Below are 20,017 nucleotides of genomic sequence, written 5' to 3'. Positions count from 1 at the left end.
TCCCTGACCTCAGGCTATACTACAAAGCAACAATCATCAAAACTGTATGGTATTGTCACAAAGACAGAAATATAGATCAGTGGAACAGGATAGAAAGCCCAGAATTAAATCCATGCACCTACAGCCAACTTAATCTATGATAAAGGAGGCAAGAATATACAATGGAGAAAAGACAGCCTGTTCAATAAATGGTGCTGGGAAAACTGGACAGCCACATGGAAAAGGATGAAATTAGAACACTCCATAACACCAGACACAAAAATAAACTCAGAATGGATAAAAGACCTAGATATAAGACTAGACACTATAAAATTCTTAGAGGAAAACATAGGCCAAACACTCTCCTACATAAACGACAGCAATATCCTCTCAGATCCACCTCTTAGAGTGATGTCAGCAAAAACAAAAATAAACAAATGGGACTTAATTAAACTTAAAAGTTTCTGCACAGCAAAGGAAACCCTAAACAAAATGAAAAGACAACCCACAGAATGGGAGAAAATATTTGCAAATGAAGTGACTGAAAAGGGATTAATCTCCAAAATTTATGAACACCTTCTGCAGCTCAATACCAAAAAAACCCCAAACAACTCCATCAAAAAATGGGCAGAAGATCTAAACAGACAATTCTCCAAAGACATACAGATGACACATGAAAAGATGTTCTACATTACTCATTATTAGAGAAATGCAAATCAAAACCACTTGGAGGTACCACCTTACACCAGCCAGAATGGCCATCATCAAAAAGTCTACAAACAATAAGTGCTGGAGAGGGTGTGGAGAAAAAGGAACCCTATTACACTGTTGGTGAGATTATAAATTGGTGCAACCACTGTGGAAAACAATATGGATATTCCTCAGAAAACTAAAAATAGAACTACCATTTGATCCAGCAATCCCACTCCTGGGCATCTATCCAGAGAAAACCAAGACTCGCAAAGACACATGTACTCCAATGTTCATTGCAGCACTATTTGCAATAGCCAAGACATGGAAACAACCTCAATGTCCATCAACAGAGGAGTGGATCAAGAACAGGTGGTACATATACACAATGGAATATTACTCAGCCATTAAAAGGGACGGAATACTAGCATTTTTAGCAACACGGATGAACCTAGAAATTATCATGCTAAGTGAAGTCAGTCAGACAATGAGACACCAACATCAAATGCTATCACTGACATGTGGAGTCTGAAAAAAGGACACAATGAACTTCTTTGCAGAACAGATATTGACTCACAGACTTTGAAAAACTTAAGGTTTCCAAAGGAGACAGTTTAGGGTGGTGGGGGGATATGCTGGGGTTGTGGGATGGAAATCCTATAAAATTATATTTTGATGTTCATTGTACAACTATAAATGTAATAAGTTCATTGAGTAATAAAAAAAGATGTGCTGCATGTATATAATGGAATACTACTCAACCCTAAAAAAGAACAAAATAATGCCATTTTCAGCAACATGGATGCAACCAGAGGTTCTCATATAAGTGAAGTAAGTCAGAAAGAGAAAGACCATATTATATTACTTATATGTGGAATCTAATATATGGCACAAGTGAGCTTATCTACAAAACAGAAACAGACTTACAGACATGGAGATCAGACCTGTGGTTTCCAAGGGGCTGGGGGGAGAGAGTGGGGTGGATGTTAGTAGATGCAAACCATTACATTTAGAATGTATAAGCAATGAGGTCCTATTATATAGCAAAGGGAACTATATCCAATCTCCTGGGATAGACCATGATGGAAGATGCTATAAAAAAAGGAATGTATATATATGTATGGCTGGGTCACTTTGCTGTATATCAGAAATTGGTACAACATTGTAAATCAACTACACTTTAGTAAAAAAAAAGTAATGAAAAATTATCTTGTTTTCAGCCTGGTCTTTACTCCTGTGATAAGAGTTTTCACTTCCTGATATTTTTTAACATTCTTAAGAAATAAATTTTTTTTCTCAGCTTTCTCTACCGATCGTATAGGATTCAAATTTCTTAGGTCTGTAGTCAGTTTCTACTTTACAAATTTTAACATTTAAAATTTTGTTGGTCTTCTATTTTCCTTATTCTTAACAGATTTATCCTTTAAAGAAAAATTCTTTACTATATTTTTGGTGGGGCTTTGAAAAGAACCAGTGGTGAATACATATATTCAATCTGCCAACTTTATTGCGAAGCCCTTTGGACATCTCTTGTTAACAGTGAAGCCATTTTCCAAGAATTTTCCCTACTGGACTTACTCTCATTTTATTGGTCAGGATGGGGCTACCTGCTAATATCTAAAGGGGAATGATATCACTTGGATTGACTTAGACAAACTGAAATTAACTCCTGGGGGTGATGAGGAGCCCCTTCCCTAGCCCTTTCTGTGGAGGATGAAAAACTAGAGTGCTATTCAAAATAGTCAGCATCAGATACAGCCTGGCACCAACCAATCAGAATGGAGTCGCTGCCTAATCAGAGCAAAAGAAACCCTATGAATACCCAAGTGGAATTTGATTCTGCCAACAAGAAAGAGTATGAGAAAGAATTTGTGCACCCCCCCTCCTAGTGGTGGCTGCAAAATACTCTTCTTGCACCTAAATAGAAAAGTACAAAACTGCTTTGAAGAAAGGACCAAATCACCCCATAAGGATCATTCCAGCCTAGAGCTTGTCAACCAGAAGAGAACTGCTCCATTTAATAATATTTCTTTAGAGCAAGCTACCAGCCTGAACTAAACACCATTGCAGAGAGCCAGAATAAGTACAAATTACAGAGTTGAGGGCACTTTCCAATTCTGGCATAACAGAAGGCTTTATATGCAAGGTTCCTCTAAGACTTTAAGAATGAACTTTGGGAGAAAGTTTCTGCCTCAATGGTGTTTACAATTAATTGGCTTTATCTCACTTGCCGGCTCTTGACTGATGATGTCTATCTAAAGGACTAGAGCTCCGGGACTAGACTGGTATCAGCTGGAAAGAGCACTAGGCTCATTTTGCCATGTGAGAGTGGGTATCATTATGGAGAGTGGCAGCACACAGGTTGTGTGTTTTCTCTCTTCTTTCAGGCCATTCCCATGTGGGCTGAGGCTCCATGGAATTACCTGAGCTGGAGACGTCCAGATTGTAAACTACCTAAGACAAACAGATGACCTTTCTTATTCTCAGTCAAGGAAGAGGGGCATCCTAGAGGAAAAGATCTTAGGGGGTCTGCTAATATCAGGGTCAAAGGAGAAGGAAGTTTTGCTGAGCTTCATCTTGAGAAGAAAGCTAGAAGACAAAGTTCAAGGGTGTTTCAGTTACTCTGAAATGAAACATGGATGAAGAACAATGAAATGTTTCTAGAGCTCTGGGAGTAACAATATCAAGTTGACTATTTGTTTCTTGGAGCTAATTAGCAATCAAACAACTTACATGTTTGGGATCATCAAAGGTGATTGTGAGGAAGAAGAGCAATTAGCCTTGGAGCACCATAATTCCAAGGATTGAGTGGGTGGCGGCAGTTATCACAGGAGAATGTATTGAATATCTGGCCCCCTGAGGCAAAAAGGAAAAAGAATGTGAGGAAAGGCTGAGGGAACAACAGAAAGGCCCTCATGGAGGCTCCCAAATACAGTGCCATGTACTATTCAATGCACTTCCTTACTGCTATCTCATGTAATTCTCTGACTACTTTTTGGGTTAGGCACAGTTTGGTATTTTTAGCTCTATTTTCTTAACAAGTAAATTAATTTTCAGAGAAGAGAAAGTCACCCAAAGTACACAGCTCAATGGAATTTGGTCCAAGACTAGAAACAATCTCTCCTTAGAGATCAGGACTATCTCACTATGTCATAATGCCACTGGTCCGGAGGGTGTCTGGGTGCATGTTAGACAAAGGTGGGAGTATGGCTAAGGAAGAGTGTTCCAAGCAGAAGGAGCACTACTTGCAAAGCCCTGAGGAAGGAGAGGTACGGTGCTTCCTGAACCAAAAGCAAGCCGGTAAGACTAGAGCAAGGACAGCAACATGGACATTGGTGTGAAGTGAGGCTAAATATGTAGCAGGGGACAGATCAGGATGGGCACTGAGGGTTAGTTTCCACATCTTCAGCCAGATCTGCCTACCTCCAACAAGAGATTCCTTCCCAAATAGCATCAGCACATGCTCTACTTAGGACTTTTGTTACAGAAAGTCTTACCAACTTTTGAGCTCCTGGTAGTAGGATGGGGGTAGGGCACAGGGTATCGTCTGAACATAAGCCCACTTGCACACCAACCTTAGTCTGAATAAATGACATGTTCTACCCTTTTATGTACGATTATATTCCAAATGAATATAGATGTTGTAATGAACAAAACAAATTCATTTCTAAGGACTCCCGAATTCTTAGGAGCTTTGGGCTATTATATCTATAAACCCTACATCTCTGGCCTCATCAGCCTGTGACAACAAATACAGTTGCAACTCTCTTTGCTCTACAAATTGTTGTGGCTTGAAAATTGCCCTACTCAAAATATCATCTGGCTATTTCTGAGAGTTTGCGTGGGAACAGAAGAGGTCTCTCGGGCTTCTCATCTTGTCTCCTCCACACTGTTTGCTCTGCTCTGCTTCACTGCACTTCTGAGGCCATCTCTGTTCATTCCCACCTTCCATGACCCCAGCACTACTACCTTTATACTTATGTCTCCCTTGCTAGCTTTGCTCATCCCCACCAGTCCTGTCAGCATCGCTACTGGTTGGGCACAAAGGCTCAGATAGTTTGCTTTCTGCTTGTACTGGAAGTCTGACATAACTTCCTGAGGTTGGAGGCTGGCCCTGTCACCTTCCTGAGCTTGACCTCCCCTCCAATGATCACCATCTGCACTGTGCATCTGCAGCTGATGTAACCAGTGCCAGCACAGATGCCTGTAGAAAGTAAAGACCTGCTCTTCCTACCCTTTTCCAGCCTCCTCCCTTGTACCAGGGCAGCTCACTCTCAGCAATGGAACTTCTCTGAGTGTCTCCACATATGGGATTCCAGTCCAACTGGCCCCGCAGAAAGCATGCTTTTTGTTGCTATAGTCCAGGCGTCAGCAAATTATGACTCAGGGGCCAAATCCATTGTCTGTCAGTTTTGATAAATCAACTTTTCCTGGAATACAGCCACATTCATTTATTTACATGTTGTTTATAACTGCTTTCGCGCTACAGTGGCAAAATGGATAAGGCTGTGTCAGAGGCAGGATGGTTTGTAAAACCAAAAACATTTACTATCTGAATTTCTACAGAGAAAGTTTGCCAACTCTTTATCTCGTCATATTTTCTGCCTGGAGAGTAACTTCTGCCCAGTGGAGCCATCATTTCCCTCAGTGGAAAATGATATTCCTCCTTGCTAAGATGTGGTCTTGTCTCATGAACTCTACCTAACAATCTACCTAACTCTGAAAAAATTAGGGATAATTTTTCCAAAAGCCGTACTTTACCTCTGATCTATGGCAACCTTGCTATTTGTACTTTTGTATAAGCCAGCACTAGAATTAATACAATGACATTAATGGTTTTTCTACCTATCATCTATCTTACTCTATCATACATCTACATAAATATAATTTGAATTACATATACATGTATACATCAGGGTGAGACAATACTTTTATACAAAAATTACTGTAACTTTATTCACTGAACAATAAATTCGAGATATTATTTTAAACACTTTCATTATTTATTTATTTAACAAGACTTCTATTATTCTATATTTATGTAGATGACAGTTTTAACCTTCTCTGTGCTAGTTTACACTCTCTCCGCAAAGACTTCCTTTTTGCTCCAGTCAAAGTCCCTTGGAAGGCTCTCATTAGCCCATCTAGGGTCACGTGACCATCAATGGGGCAGAAGGATTATATAGGGAATAACTTATTCTAATTGACCATGTTGGGGTCAAAGGCCAACACTGGAGTTTGAATGTGGAGTCAGCTTCATACAATATGTACTAAAAGAGAGAGGTCCCTCAGATAAGATAACTCCTCTGTAGGCAGACACAATTTTTTTTTCCTGAAGTATATAGGGTAGAGAGCTGGATCTGAAGATATTAGGGTTTTGGCAGCCCTTTTCCCTCTCTGCTGGGGCTCCTTACTCTGTCCCAACCTGGTTGTAATGGAGATACTTTTCCAGCCACAACCTGTTACTCTGTAGTTCAGTGGGAAAATGAAATATTCCATCAACAAATAGCTACTGACCATTCTCAAGAAACCAGGTTGAGAGCTGAGCATGGAATGGTGAAGAAGAATGGTTCTTCCTCTCCAGGAACTGATAGAGTCATAGAGGAGCTAGACAGAATTACAACATGGCAGGACAATGTGATAGAGAAAATAAGTGATGCTCTCAGAGCATGTTGCTAAGGCACTCAACTGAGTCTGGTTTATGTAGAAGTGGTACCTGAGATGAAAAGAGATCAGGCAAATCCAAATGAAGAAACTGGAAAAGTATCCTGTGGAGGGGAAACAGCACTTTGCAAAGCCCGGAGGAGAGAAAAAGTTTAGAGAATTGCTCATTATCTCATATGTTTGGACCAAAGAATATTAGGGGGCATGGGGTGAAAAATAGGATTGGAAAAATAAACAGAGACTAGTGCATGAAAAGACTTGCTAAGTCCATGTTAAGGATTCAGACTGAGAGATGCAGGGTTACAGGGAATGGTTTCAAAATGGAAGGTGAGTGATATGATAAGATTTATACTTTTAAAAAGGTGACTCCAGTTGCAGAGTGAACTCAGGAGTTCCCTGTTGGCCTAGTGGTTAAAGATCTGGCATTGTCACTCCTGTGGCATGGGTTGGATCCCTGGCCAGGGAACTTCTGCATTCTGTGGGCTCAGCCAAGTGGGAAAAAAAAAAAAGTGGAACTCAGGGTGAGAGAGCAAAACTGGAAGCAGAAAGACCAGGTGAGGGGCTGTTCTGGTAATTAAAGCAAGAGGAGATGGTGGCCTGAACTAAAGCAGCAGCAGTGACAATGAAGAGAGGTCATTGATTTGAGAACTACTGAGGAAGTAGTTTATCAGGTGTTTCAATCCCTCTTCTCATAGATCAAGCTCTGGGTATCACAGTTCCAATCATGGAGCTTCTGCCATGTTTCTGAGTCTTCTCCTAACTATCACCTGAATGCTAGAGTACTGTTCTCTTACTTTTGCGTGACCCTGGGGCTCTGCTACCTCTTGATGACCCCCTACAAAGCCGTTGGGGGACTTCACCCCCCACCCACCTCATGTCTCTTGCCTTTGTCCACATCTGGAGGACACGGCTTACTTGGTTTTGCATATTCTTTTGATATCATGAATTGAAACCTCTATGGGGTTCCATGATTTCTTTCTCAGGCTGAGCTTTTTACCAGCAGTTACATATTTCAGGAAATGAAGCTGGTTCTGAATCCTTATTTTCAGTTTACTTGGTTATTTTGTCAGTGCTTAAGACATACTGAGCCAATTCCAAGGCATAACAAACATAAAGAAAGGTAGGTAGCAGTCCTGTGGCTCTGGGGTATTAAAAGTGCCAATCCTGGAGTTCCTGTCCTGGCTCAGCAGTTAAGGAACCTGAGGTTAACCTGAGGTTATCCATGAGGATGCAGGTTCCATCACTGGCCTTGCTCAATGGGTTAAGGATTGGGCATTGCCATGAGCTGTGGTATAGGTTGAAGATGCAGCTTGGAGCCAGCGTTGCTGTGGCTGTGGTGTAGGCTGGTGGCTACAGCTCCAATTTGACCTCTGTCTTGGGAACCTCCTAAAAAAAGAAAGAAAAAAGTGCCAATCCTGTCCTTTTCATTCACTTACCTGAACTGTTTGAGAATTTATTGCTGGAATGAGAAGCGATAACTCTCCTGCTCTCCCCTCTAGAGCTCTTTCTCTGTTCATTCTCTATTCCCTACATACTAATGACTCCAACATTTATAGTTTTTGTCCTGAAATCCACCATGTATTCACTGCCCACTGGATTCTCCTCCTGGATGTCCTCCAAACACTTAAGTCGAATCTACCCAACAGCTGAACCATTTGCCTTATGACTCTCTTTCCTTCTCTTCTTCCCATATTTGTGCTGATGAATGGCTCCATCAGTCATCCCCATCAGACATGCAAAAGATGTGAGAGTTATAAAATTTTCCTCCTGGAGCTATAAAATTTTCCTATATCCTTACTCTACAGTCTATAAGAATTCCACCTCTTAAATACATTTATTTATTTATTTATTTATTTATTTTTACAGTTGCACCTGCAGCATGTGGAAGTCCCCAGGCAAGGACTGCAGCTGCTGGCCACAACCACAGCCACGCCAGATCCAAGCCACATCTGCAACCTACTGCCACAGCTTGCAGCAATGCTGGATCCTTAACTGAGCAAGAACAGGGAATGAACCCTCATCCTCATGGACACTATGCCAGGTTCTTAACTCGCTGAGCTGCAATGGGAACTCCATGACATACATTTTATTTTATTAAGAAACTCAATGAATTTTATTGCATTTATACTTGTACAACCACTACGAAAAAATCCTTTTCTCTTCTACATTCTCACTGCCTTAGTTTAGTCTTTTTATGTCTCACGATGACTAGTCATTTTCTGGCTTCTCCCTTTGCTTCTTGTTTTATTATGACTTAATCCTTCAAGGACAGAATCAACTGACCATGACCTTCTTATCCTCTGCTAGAACTGAGTCTGAGATGGTCATGGGGAGGTTCCTTGTTGAATATATATTCACCTTTGAATAAAGAGAACAAACAGGGTCACCTATGTCTCTTCCTTCAAATTAAGGTCTCTTATCAATATTTTATTCTGGGTTTCAAAAAATTTCTACTGTGCTATAGAAGACCTTGAATGATGTTTCTATTAAGACATGGAGAAAATTTGAAGCTCTTCTCCCCGAAACCTTTTTAGGGCTGCACCTGAGGCACATGGAAGTTCCCAGACCTGAGGCTGAATCAGAGCTGCAGCTGCAGGCCTGCACCACAGCCACAGCAACTCCAGATCTGAGCCACATCTGCAACCTACACCACAACTCATGGCAATGCCAGATCCTTAACACACTGAGCAAGGTCAGGGATTGAACCTGCATCCTCCTGGGTACTAGTCAGGTTCTTAACCCTCTGAGCCACAATGGGAACTCCTGAAGCTCTTTATAAATAAAAAGTTGCACTTTTTCACGGGCTCTGCTATGGCTCACTTAGGGGGATAGGGTGGGAAGACCTTCTGCTGGGGTGAGAATACAAGTCAGGCTCCTGAATTTTCACAACGGAATGTCAGCCTTGCCACCTGACAGTCTAAAACATATGCTTAAAGCATATGGATCTCTTTTCAATCAACACAATGTCTTCACTTCCTCTAAAGAGCTCAATCTTGGCCTGACTGATATTTAGCCTTGTCAAAAAGCTTAGCTGAGAAGAGTGATATTTGAGGGATATTTGGAGCTCACCATTCAGGCTCTATGTTTTAACCTCAAACCCACTTAAAAATTTGGACTACAGCTCTAATTCCATTAGAAATGTCATCACTGGTTAACATTTAAGTAATATGCTATCTGGTCATGTGCAGGGGCAGTAAAGACATGTCTACTTCTGAAGAACCACCTCTAAAATATTTTCCCATTATCTTACTAAGTGTATTATCAAGAAAAGAAATGTTTCTAAAGACGTGAAATACTTTTTATATTGAGAGCTATCTTGGTTCTGCTCAGGACAAAGTTTCAATCTTTGAGCAACCTCCTTCTTCTCTAAGAGTTATTATAAAAATAATAAAAGAGAAAATTGAAGGGATAATACCACCCTAAAGAACAAAATAAATGTTCTTTGGATCAGAAAGAGAACAGAAACATTGCTAGGGATCTGCTGGACTCTGGCACTGTAAAAAGGCAGAGGTAACTAGAGTTCAGCTCCCACGGGGTAACAGGCTATAAAGGTGCCAAGCAAGTGGGGATCAGACCTAGGATCATTCTTTAAAATTAGGGATGGGGTGCCATGAAAAGCAGCTTAAAAAAAGAAAAAGAAAAACCATTTGCCTACTACTATATGAATGTCCAGGAAGATGAGATGCAGACACAGCTTTGAAGCCAGGATGTTAGACAAGAAGACTTCTGCATCAGTGACCAGAGCTCTAAAGTCACAATTCCTGCTTCATTAGCCTATCTCTCTGGGGCACAATAACTGATGTAACAGTGTCAGATATAGCTCTAGCTTGGGAGCCTACAAGGGTTGGGAGGGGGCAACCAAAAAAACCACCAGAAAAGAAAGGAAGGAGAGAGCATAGATGGAGGAATAAACCCCTAAATAATCAACAAAACTTGCTCCTTCTCCAGAGAAACTTGAAAATCCAAATTCCATAATTTGTGAAGAAAAAAATGCTACCAAAATATTAAATAATTTATAATTTATTAATAAATCATTCATTCCTTTTCAGGTGAAGTGTAAGATAATTGAACAAACTAAAAACGTTTTTATGGTAAGATATTTAGGGACTTTCACCAACAGGGTAAAGAAAGGAAAATATCTATAACAAAGAATAAAAATATGGAACAAATATGCAGAAATAAACACATAACAGGCAAATCTAAATACAGCCTATTAGTAGAAATTCTGGAAATATGTTTGCATAACCTTTAGAGAGGACACAATCAAAGAGATAATTAGTAAATCAAAAAAGCAGAACTGAGAAACTTGTGAACAAGCAGATTGAAGAAATGGAGTGTGGACTGAGGAAGTAAAACTTAGGTCTGGTAGAAGCACAAAAAAATTAGAATAAAAGAGAGTGGAGAAGCAATAATTGAAACATTGGCTAAATATTTTTTCAGTGTGTTGAAGACAAAAATCCTCAGGTAAAAATATAACCCAGGTTATAAGGATATACATGAAAATAAATTCATGCTTAGATGAATTATAATGAAATTAAAAATATAAAGAAAACGTTAAAATCTGTTAGAGAGAAAAATCAGATTTTCTTTTTCTTTTTTTTTTTTTTGTCTTTTCCAGGGCTGCAATCATGGCATATGGAGGTTCCCAGGCTAGGGGTCTAATCGGAGCTGTAGTCCCCAGCCTACACCAGAGCCACAGCAACATGGGATCCAAGCCACATCTGCAAACTACAACACAGCTCACAGCAGTGCTGGATCCCTAACCCAGCTGAGCAAGGCCAGGGATCAAACCTGCAACCTCATGGTTCCTAGTCAGATTCGTTAACCACTGAGCCACAACAGAAACTCCAAAAATCGGATTCTTAAAGGAATGACCGAATGACCATTAGGCAGGCAACTGACTTCCCACTGGCAACTACAGATACCAGGTGACAATGGAACAGTATTTACAAATTGCTGGGGTGGGGGGGAATCACTCTCAATCTAGAGTTTTTTGCCTACCTAAACAACCTAAGAGTAAAATTCTAACATCAGTTCTGGGACCTAACCACAATAAGGCTTTCCTGGAAAAAAGAACAGTTCTTTCTCACAGTGTCATTCCCTTGGACACATGCTGCATTCTATAGCTTGGATAAATCTATTCAATACTGTGATAGCCTATATAGAGATAGAATCTGAAAAAGAATGGGTATGTCTGTATGTATTTGTATGGCTGATTCACTTTGCTATATACCTGAAACTAACATAACATTATAAATCACCTATACTCCAATACAATGTACATTTAAACAAAAAGATAAATGTGGGATGTAACATTTTAAGAGAAAATATCTGTATTATTTACTTTGAAATCCTTGATTGGTGGGAGTACATCAGGATTGAGGTTGCTGTAAGGGGGCATACAAACCTTGGGCCTGTGTGACAGGAACAATATAGCAGGTTGATGGTAAACTGAGGCAGTGGCTTCTCTGCCAAGTTAAGCTATATGCATGTTGAAGTTATCCCTATTTGTTTCATGCATCCCGTTTAGGAAAGGGGAGAAACAAGAAGCTGTGTACATATAGAGCTTCAGGGTCTCTCCAATGGAAAAATATACTGTTTTTCCTGACTTCCTCTATAAACCTAAATAAATATAATAATACATTCAATCTTACTGTGCTATGTGCATTTGACTGGCCATCCTAACTTGTGATTGCTGCTAGTGGTGACATATTCTCATTAATTAAAGAGAAATAAAAAACATCTTTCTACAAACAAAGATAAAGAAAAATTTTCGCTCATGAGCCATCACTGACAGAACTATGAAGGATGTAATTTAGCAAGAATAAAATTGAGCTCAGAGAGGAAGACTGTGATGCATGATACAAAAGCAAGCAGAGAAACTGAAAAGAGTAAGTGGAGAAGTATCCGAAAAAATGAAATTAAATCTCTGAGCAACAATAAAAGAAAATGAAATGGAGTCTTCACTGGATACTTAGTGTTTTAATATTTTTGTCCTATCTGAGAGGAGGATATAGATACTGATACTAAATAATGTTACAATCTTCTTGAAGCACTTATATTTTTAAAATTTAAGAACAACCATTAAAGGGGTAGAAATATTCTCTATAGCTTTCAAATTCATTGAGAAAAAAGAGAATATGGAAAAATTTTAGCTGTTCATTAGGAGGTAGGAAAGGAAGTAAATGGAAGCAAAGTGAAAGTGTCAGAGCTAGATAACCAATGAGTTTCCACTTTTGCCATGGCTGTCAGGAGGCCCCAATAAAAATTTTTTCTCAACTATTTCATTCTGTGTTCCCAATATGGTTCAAGATAATATTTAAAATATTTTTTGCCTTCATTTTACTTTTTATTTTTCTTTTATTTTCTTTTTTAATTTTAGGGCCATATCCGAGGCATATGGAAGTTTCCAGGCTAGGGGTCAAATCGGAGCTGCACCTATAGGCCTACACTACAGCCATAGCGACGTGGGATTTGAGCCACATCTCTGACCTACACCACAGCTCATGGCAATATCAGATCCTTGACCCTCTGAGTGAGGCCAGGGATCAAACCCACATCCTCATGGATAATGTCAGGTTTGTTTCTGCTGAGCCACAATGGGAACTCCTGCCTTCACTTTAAATATCTATATATTAAGTTAATTTTCTTTTTGTATGAATAGAATTTTAAGGTGGATTTTTGGTGTGTAGGTAGTGTGTAAGTCTCATAAAATAATAGAATTTTAGGCCTGGAAAAGTTCTTAGAGATCTTCTAGTCCAGCGATAAAAAAACAAATGATCTTATCTTGGGCATAAGGCCAGTATTACTAACTAAATACAGTGTTCCTTCTTGCTAAGCCTAATCATGGTCTTAGAGTACTTCTCAAAACATTTTCCTATATCATTTGTTGACTCAAAATCTTAAACATATTTTTAATCCAGATAGAGTCCAATTACACCTTTGATAGATGAAGAAACTGAGAGGGAAAGATGAGGTAATTTGCCCAAAGTCACACAAAAACTGAGACAAAAACTTAATCTACCACAGTCCAGGGTTTCCTCTTCTGTATCTGACCAAGTCAATAAATCCTGTGGATGTCCTATCAAGGAAATCCCCAAAAATGCTGCTATTACTCTCCTGAAATCTTATTTTTAACCTGACATAAAAAAAAATCAATTGTATACAAATGAAGCTTTCCACAGAAAAGAAACTCATAGACTGGAAGAATGGACTTGTGGTTGCTGAGGGGGAGAGGGAGGGAGTGGGATGGACTGGGAGTTTGGGGTTAATAGATGCAAACTATTGCATTTGGAGTGGGTAAGCAATTATATCCTGCTGTATAGCACAGGGAACTATATCTAGTCACTTGTGATGGAACATGATGGAGGATAATGTGAGAAAAAGAATATGTATATATATATATGACTGGGTCACTTTGCTATACAGTAGAAATTGACAGAATACTGTAAATCAACTATAATGGACAAAGTAAAAATCATAAAAAAATAAATAAATTTTAGTTTCCACTTCTGGACATGATAAAGGAAACACATTTCATTTTCCTCCTCTCACTAATCAGAACAAATAAACCCTGGACAAAATACATAAGCCTGAAAAATGGGGAAGAAAAGACAGATTTGCTAGGGACCTCAGGACTCAAGGAACTACCTGGAAGCAAGTTCTCTGGGTTTTTTTCTTGCCTCCTCTTTGTGCTGGTCTTGTGACTAGAGAAGCCTACAACTTGGAAACAGGTGCAGGTAAAAAAATTTACCCCAAATGGAGCCAAGGCTCTCTAGCAGAAGGACTGTGGAAAGTACTTTGTGAAAAGTATAGTCAGGTGGGTCAGAAACCTTTACGCATATGTGCCTGCTCTCAAGGTGTGGACCATGAGGAGGTCATGTCCCTCTTGCACCATGATGGGCACTGCAGGGTAGAGTCCATGGCTAGGACCCTGTTGTCCCTCTCCTTTGCAATAAGGAGGTGATGGCCTCCCCTGTAGAACTGCAGGTAGAATCCTGACTTTCTCCATCTATTAGTCTGCTGGGGCTGCCATAACAGAACACCATAGACTGGGTGGCGTAAACACCAGAAACTTATTCTCTCACAGTTTTGGAGGCTGGAAGTCCAAGTTATGGTGCCAGCAGGGGTGGTTTCCGGTGAGACCTCTATCCCTGCCTCTCAGAAATTCACCTTCTCACTGTGTCTTCACATGCCTTTTCCTCCCTGCATATGCAGAGGGAAAGCTGTCTCTTCTCATAAGGACACTAATCCTATTGGATTAGGGCCCCACCTTTACAGTATCATTTAATCTTAGTTACCTCCTTCAAGGCCCTATCTCCAAATACAATCACACTGGTGGTTAAAGATTCAACATATGGATCTGGTGGAGGAGAGCACAATTCAGTCCATAACAAACACCATCCTTCAGTAATAAGGAGGTACCCCTGTCTTATAAAGCCTGTACATGGAACCTTGACATTTATCCCTGCCCTGCACCAATAATGAAGCAAAATTGATAAGTTGGATTTCATCAATAATGAAAATACTTCACCTTTTATAAAATACCTGTTAAAAGAAGAGAAAACAAGCCATAGAGCAAAAAATTTTTTTAAAAAAGTATTTCCACATCACCTATCTGATACCAAACTTGTATTCAGAATAAAGAACTCTCTTAACAGTAAGAAAACAAAAATCCAATTTGAATATGGAAAAAAATTGAATGAATACTTGTCTAAAAAGAACATACTGATGGTAAGCACACAGAAAAATTTTCAACATCATAAGTCTCAATTAAAATTATAGGTGCTACTATCACACACATATTAGAATAATAAAAATAAATAATACTGATAGTGCCAAGTGCTGACCAGGAATGTAAAATGGTACAGCCATGTTAGGAAAAGTTAGGCAGTTTCCTACTAAATTAAACATATACAAGCCATATGACCCAGCAAATGAAAAGTTACATTTACACAGAAACCCGTACACGAATGTTCATTTCGGTTTTCTCTGTAACTATCAAAAACTGGAAACAACCCAAGTGTCCTACAGCAGGTGAACTGATTAACTGTGGTACATCTCGTACTATGGAATAATACTCAGCAATAAAACTGAGTTAACTATTTATACATATAGCAATTTAGATGAATTTCATAGGAATTATGCTGAGTGAAAGAAGTCAATCACAAGCAGTAACATAGGGTATATTTCCACTATGTGACATTCTTGAAGAGAAAAAGTCATAATGGTACAACACAGTGATTGCCAGAAAGTTAGGTTTAGAGATAGGATATGACTTATAAGGTGTAACCCAAAGGAGTTTCTTAGCAGTGATAGAACAGTTCTTTATCCTTAATGGGGTGATGGTCACTTAAATTACAGAGTGACACATGCACACCTACCTACCTACCTTCTATTCCTATACACACGTGCGCACACACACATGCACACACACACACATACACACAAGTCCATGTAGAACTGGAGAAATCCAAATAAGGCCTTTTCCGGAGTTCCCGTAGTGGAACAGCAGAAACAAATCTGACTAGGAACTATGAGGTGATGGGTTCGATCCCTAACTTCGCCCAGTGGGTTAAGGATCTGGCGTTGCCATGAGCTGTGGAGTAGGTCACAGACGCGGCTCGGATCTGGCATTGCTGTGGCTGTGGTGTAGGCCAGTGGCTGCAGCTCTGATTAGACCCCTGGCCTGGGAACCTCCATATGCTGCGGGTATGGCCCTGGAAAGACAAAAAAACCAAAAAACCAAAAAAAAAACCAAAACAAAAAAACAAATAAGGTCTTTTCCTGAGAAGAGTATCGTACCAAGGTCAATTTCTTGGTTTTAACAATGCACTGTGGTTAGTAAGACATTATCGTCAGAGGAAACTGAGTGAAGAAATGTGAGAAGTCTGTACTGGTTCCAGAATTTCTTGAGTCTAAACCTATTTCAAAATAAGAGGCCATCATTTAAAAAATCAATTGTAACACATTTTTGAAAATATTCCAGTCTCAAGACTTGAAAACCACTGCTCTTAGCTGTTATGCCACACTAGTAAAGAGCCATTGGGAAAGTGCCTATAGGATAAATAAATAGGCACAAATAAGGGGTGCTCTCCACTACTCAACATTCTTTTCGTCTCCTTAGACACTAGGAGAACAAAACGCAAAAGAGGAAATGGTTACCTGAGACAATTATGGCATTTGAAGTGGGATGGTTTCATTTTATTTTTTTTGTCTTTTTAGGGCCGCACCTGGGGTATATGAAGGTTCCCAGGCTAGGGGTCAAATCGGAGCTGTAGCTGCTGGCCTACACCACATCCACAGCAACGCAGGATCCGAGCCTCTTCTGTGACCTATACCACAGCTCATGGCAACACCTGGTCCTAACCCACTGAGCAAGTCCAGGGATCAAACCTGCATCTTCATGGATGCTAGTCAGGTTCATTTCTGCTGGGCCACAAGGGGAACTCCATGAAGTGGGATGGTTTTAATAGATTTTATATATCAACTCTCTCAGGATAAATCTCATTTGCTTGTTGTAGAATGATCTCAATGCATTATGAATTCTTCTTGCTAAGCTTTCACACCTATATTCATATAACACCATAGTCTAGGTGTTTTCCCTTAAATATATTTTTGCCAAAATATTATGCTTCAAAAAGCTCTTTCCTATCATTTTAGTCAGTTAATTGAGAGCTAAACTGAAGGGAAATCAACATGTTTACAATAAGCTTTTGTAAAAGTTGGAGCCCATACGCTTTTTACTGTTTTCCTTACCCTAACATCTCATTAGTGTTATCACATTCCTGAGATATTCAAAATGGTTAAAAGTGTAAAAACACAAATATTGAGAAACCTTAGGAGACTACATTGGGAAGCTCTTAAAAAATGTTAACTGGGAAATACACAAAACAACTCTATTTGTCAGGGTTAAGGTCATGGGAAATACATCTGTTTGCATTTGTGGAGTATACTGTCATAGTAAAAAGCAACGTGCAGTTACATCATCTGCTAAGCATGTATATCACAAATTGCTTGAAAGCCATCATCATAATATTCTGGGTCCCACCAAAATGTTATGATTAAACAGCCACAACAAAGGCTGTGCCCAGAAGGTCTCGCTTTTGTTCTGAGCTGGGTTTATTTGAAGAAAATGGAATGTGATTGTAATAAGAAGCCTGGCCTGGCTCTGTCTCTTCAACTCATTAGGCTGCCTTAACATGCAAGAGGCAGTCTGGTGGAGGGGGACAGGCTAGGGGAAGGCTTGTAAGTTCCACACAACACCCTGGGGCTTGACAAGGGAAGAGAGGATGACAGGTGCAGAGGAGATGGATGAAGTCCTCCATCAGATGACTCCCACGGAGCTGGAGTCCTCGCCTTCAGGGCAGAGCTCTCAGTGGGGGTGGGGGGGTGCACTCCATCACAGTCAAAAATTCCAGTGATACATCGTTCATGGGAAAAATCAGACAAGGCAGTTACGGGAAAGAGCAGGAAGCCATGTCCATCTTCCAATCAAATTTTCAATATTTAACCATCACTTCCTAAGTACAGTTGGGCTTGGTGAATTATGCAGTATCCACAAGGCTGTCTGAGGAGACTGGCTCCTAATAATGGATTTTTGCATCACAAATGAATAGAGTTTTCTATTCATCTCTCCTTCCTGTGGTTACTTCTGCCTAATTTGCATTTTTACCTGTGACTTTTGCTTTATGATAAGAAATGTAAAATCCAGTATTCCCATCATGGCTCAATGGAAAGGAATCTGACTAACATCCATGAGGAGATAGGTTCAATCCCTGGCTTCACTCAGTGGGTTAGGGATCCTGCATTGTCATGAGCTGTGGTGTAGGTCACAGACATGGCTAGGATCTGGCATTGCTGTTGCTATGGTGTAGGCCAGTGTCTACAGGTCCAATTTCACCCCTAGCCAGGGAACTTCCATACTCTGTGGGTGCAGCCCTAAACAGCCAAAAAAAAAAAAAAAGAGTAAAATCCTCTTTTAGCAAAAGTGTCCAAACTGATTGACTCTATATTAATTAAATACACTTGTTTGGGTATTCTATTCTCATTTGCATGCAGAGCTTCAAACAGGTACAAGTTATATACAGTCAAATCCAGATGTGCTCTTTCCCCGGAAGAATAAAAACAGGCCCTCCTGGCCTGCTAGGAGCTGAAGGTGACGAAGTGGAACAAGTGGAGCCAAAATGGAGCAAATAAAAAGTGGGAATCTGAGCACATAGAAACAGAGAGCAGAATGGTAGTTATAGGAGCTGGTGGGCGGGGACTTGGGGAGATGTTCGTCCAAGGGTACAAATCTGCAGTGAGAAAATAAGTTCTGGAGATCATACACAGCACAGTGATTATAGCTAGCGATAATGTATCGTATACTTGAGAGTTACTAAGAGACTAGACCTTAAATGTTTTCAACACCTCATGCTATGGCTGTAAAGTATAGTCATATTGCAATGAAATGAATCAAATCAACTCCTTGTATACCTTAAACTTACACAATGTTATATGTCAATTTTATCTAAATTAAAGCAATTGGTTATTTGACATTAAAAAACCAACTCAGTCCCACTGCGGCTCAGCAGTAACGAACCTGACTAGTATCTACGAGGACACAGGTTTGATCCCTGGCCTCACTCAGTGGGTTAACAATCCAGCGTTGCCATGAGCTGTGGCATAAGTTGCAAATGAGGCTTGGATCCTGCATTGCTGTGGCTGTGATGCAGGCCAGCAGCTGCAGCTCCAATTTAACCCCTAGCCTGGGAACTTCCATATGCTGCAGGTGTGGCCCTAAAAAAAAGAGCTAAAAAACCCACAAAAAAACAAAAAACAATAGTGGGAGCTTAGGACATTTTTCATAGCACTGGAGTCAGTGGTGGCTGGGAACTGGCTACTGTCCTAGGGGCGATTGTGATGCTATAGGGAGGTAATGTACATGGAGCACATCCATCTCAAGTTGTAGGGCTGAGGCTGGGGAGCTTTCCTCCCAAGGATGGAGAATGCTCACTTGTTAAGGGACTGCTTGGGCTTTGGCTTTCTCCAGACACAATTTAGGGATTAGGATTTCCAGATCATACTTGGCATTAAGAATGTCATAACAAACTCTACTTTCTAAGGCTTCTGATCCTTAAATATAATTCAAGGGAAGTAACGGCTTTTTTCATCTGCATATATTCTCATGCCTTTATTTTTTCAGTTTCTTTAGATACCATTGACCTATAGCATTATATAAGTTTGAGGTGTACAACATGTTGATTTGATATATTTATAGATTATAAAATTATGGCTGTAGCTTAGCTAATAACTCTCTCATGTCATATAATTACTTTTTGTGTGTGTGTGGTGAGAACATTTAAGATCTACTCTCTTAGCAACTTTCAAGCACATAACTCAATATTATTAAGTAAAATCACCATGCTGTACATTAGATCCCCAGTACTTACTCATCTTATAACTAGAAATTTGTGCTTTTGACAAAGGTCTCCCTCTTGCCCCCACTCCCCAGCCCCTGGTAACCACCAATCTGTTTCTGGGATTTTGAGTTTTTTAGATTCCACGTATAAGTGACACCATATAAGAGTTACTATTTGTCTTTGCCTATCAGACTTTCTTTTTAATTATACGATTTAAAAAAAATTTTTAAAGTTACTTTCCATTTACAGTTATTACAAAAATATTGGCTATATTCCCCATG

This window comes from Phacochoerus africanus, chromosome 4, assembly GCF_016906955.1.
Source record: "Phacochoerus africanus isolate WHEZ1 chromosome 4, ROS_Pafr_v1, whole genome shotgun sequence".
NCBI lineage: Eukaryota > Metazoa > Chordata > Mammalia > Artiodactyla > Suidae > Phacochoerus > Phacochoerus africanus.
Note: the sequence above shows the minus strand (reverse complement) of the source record.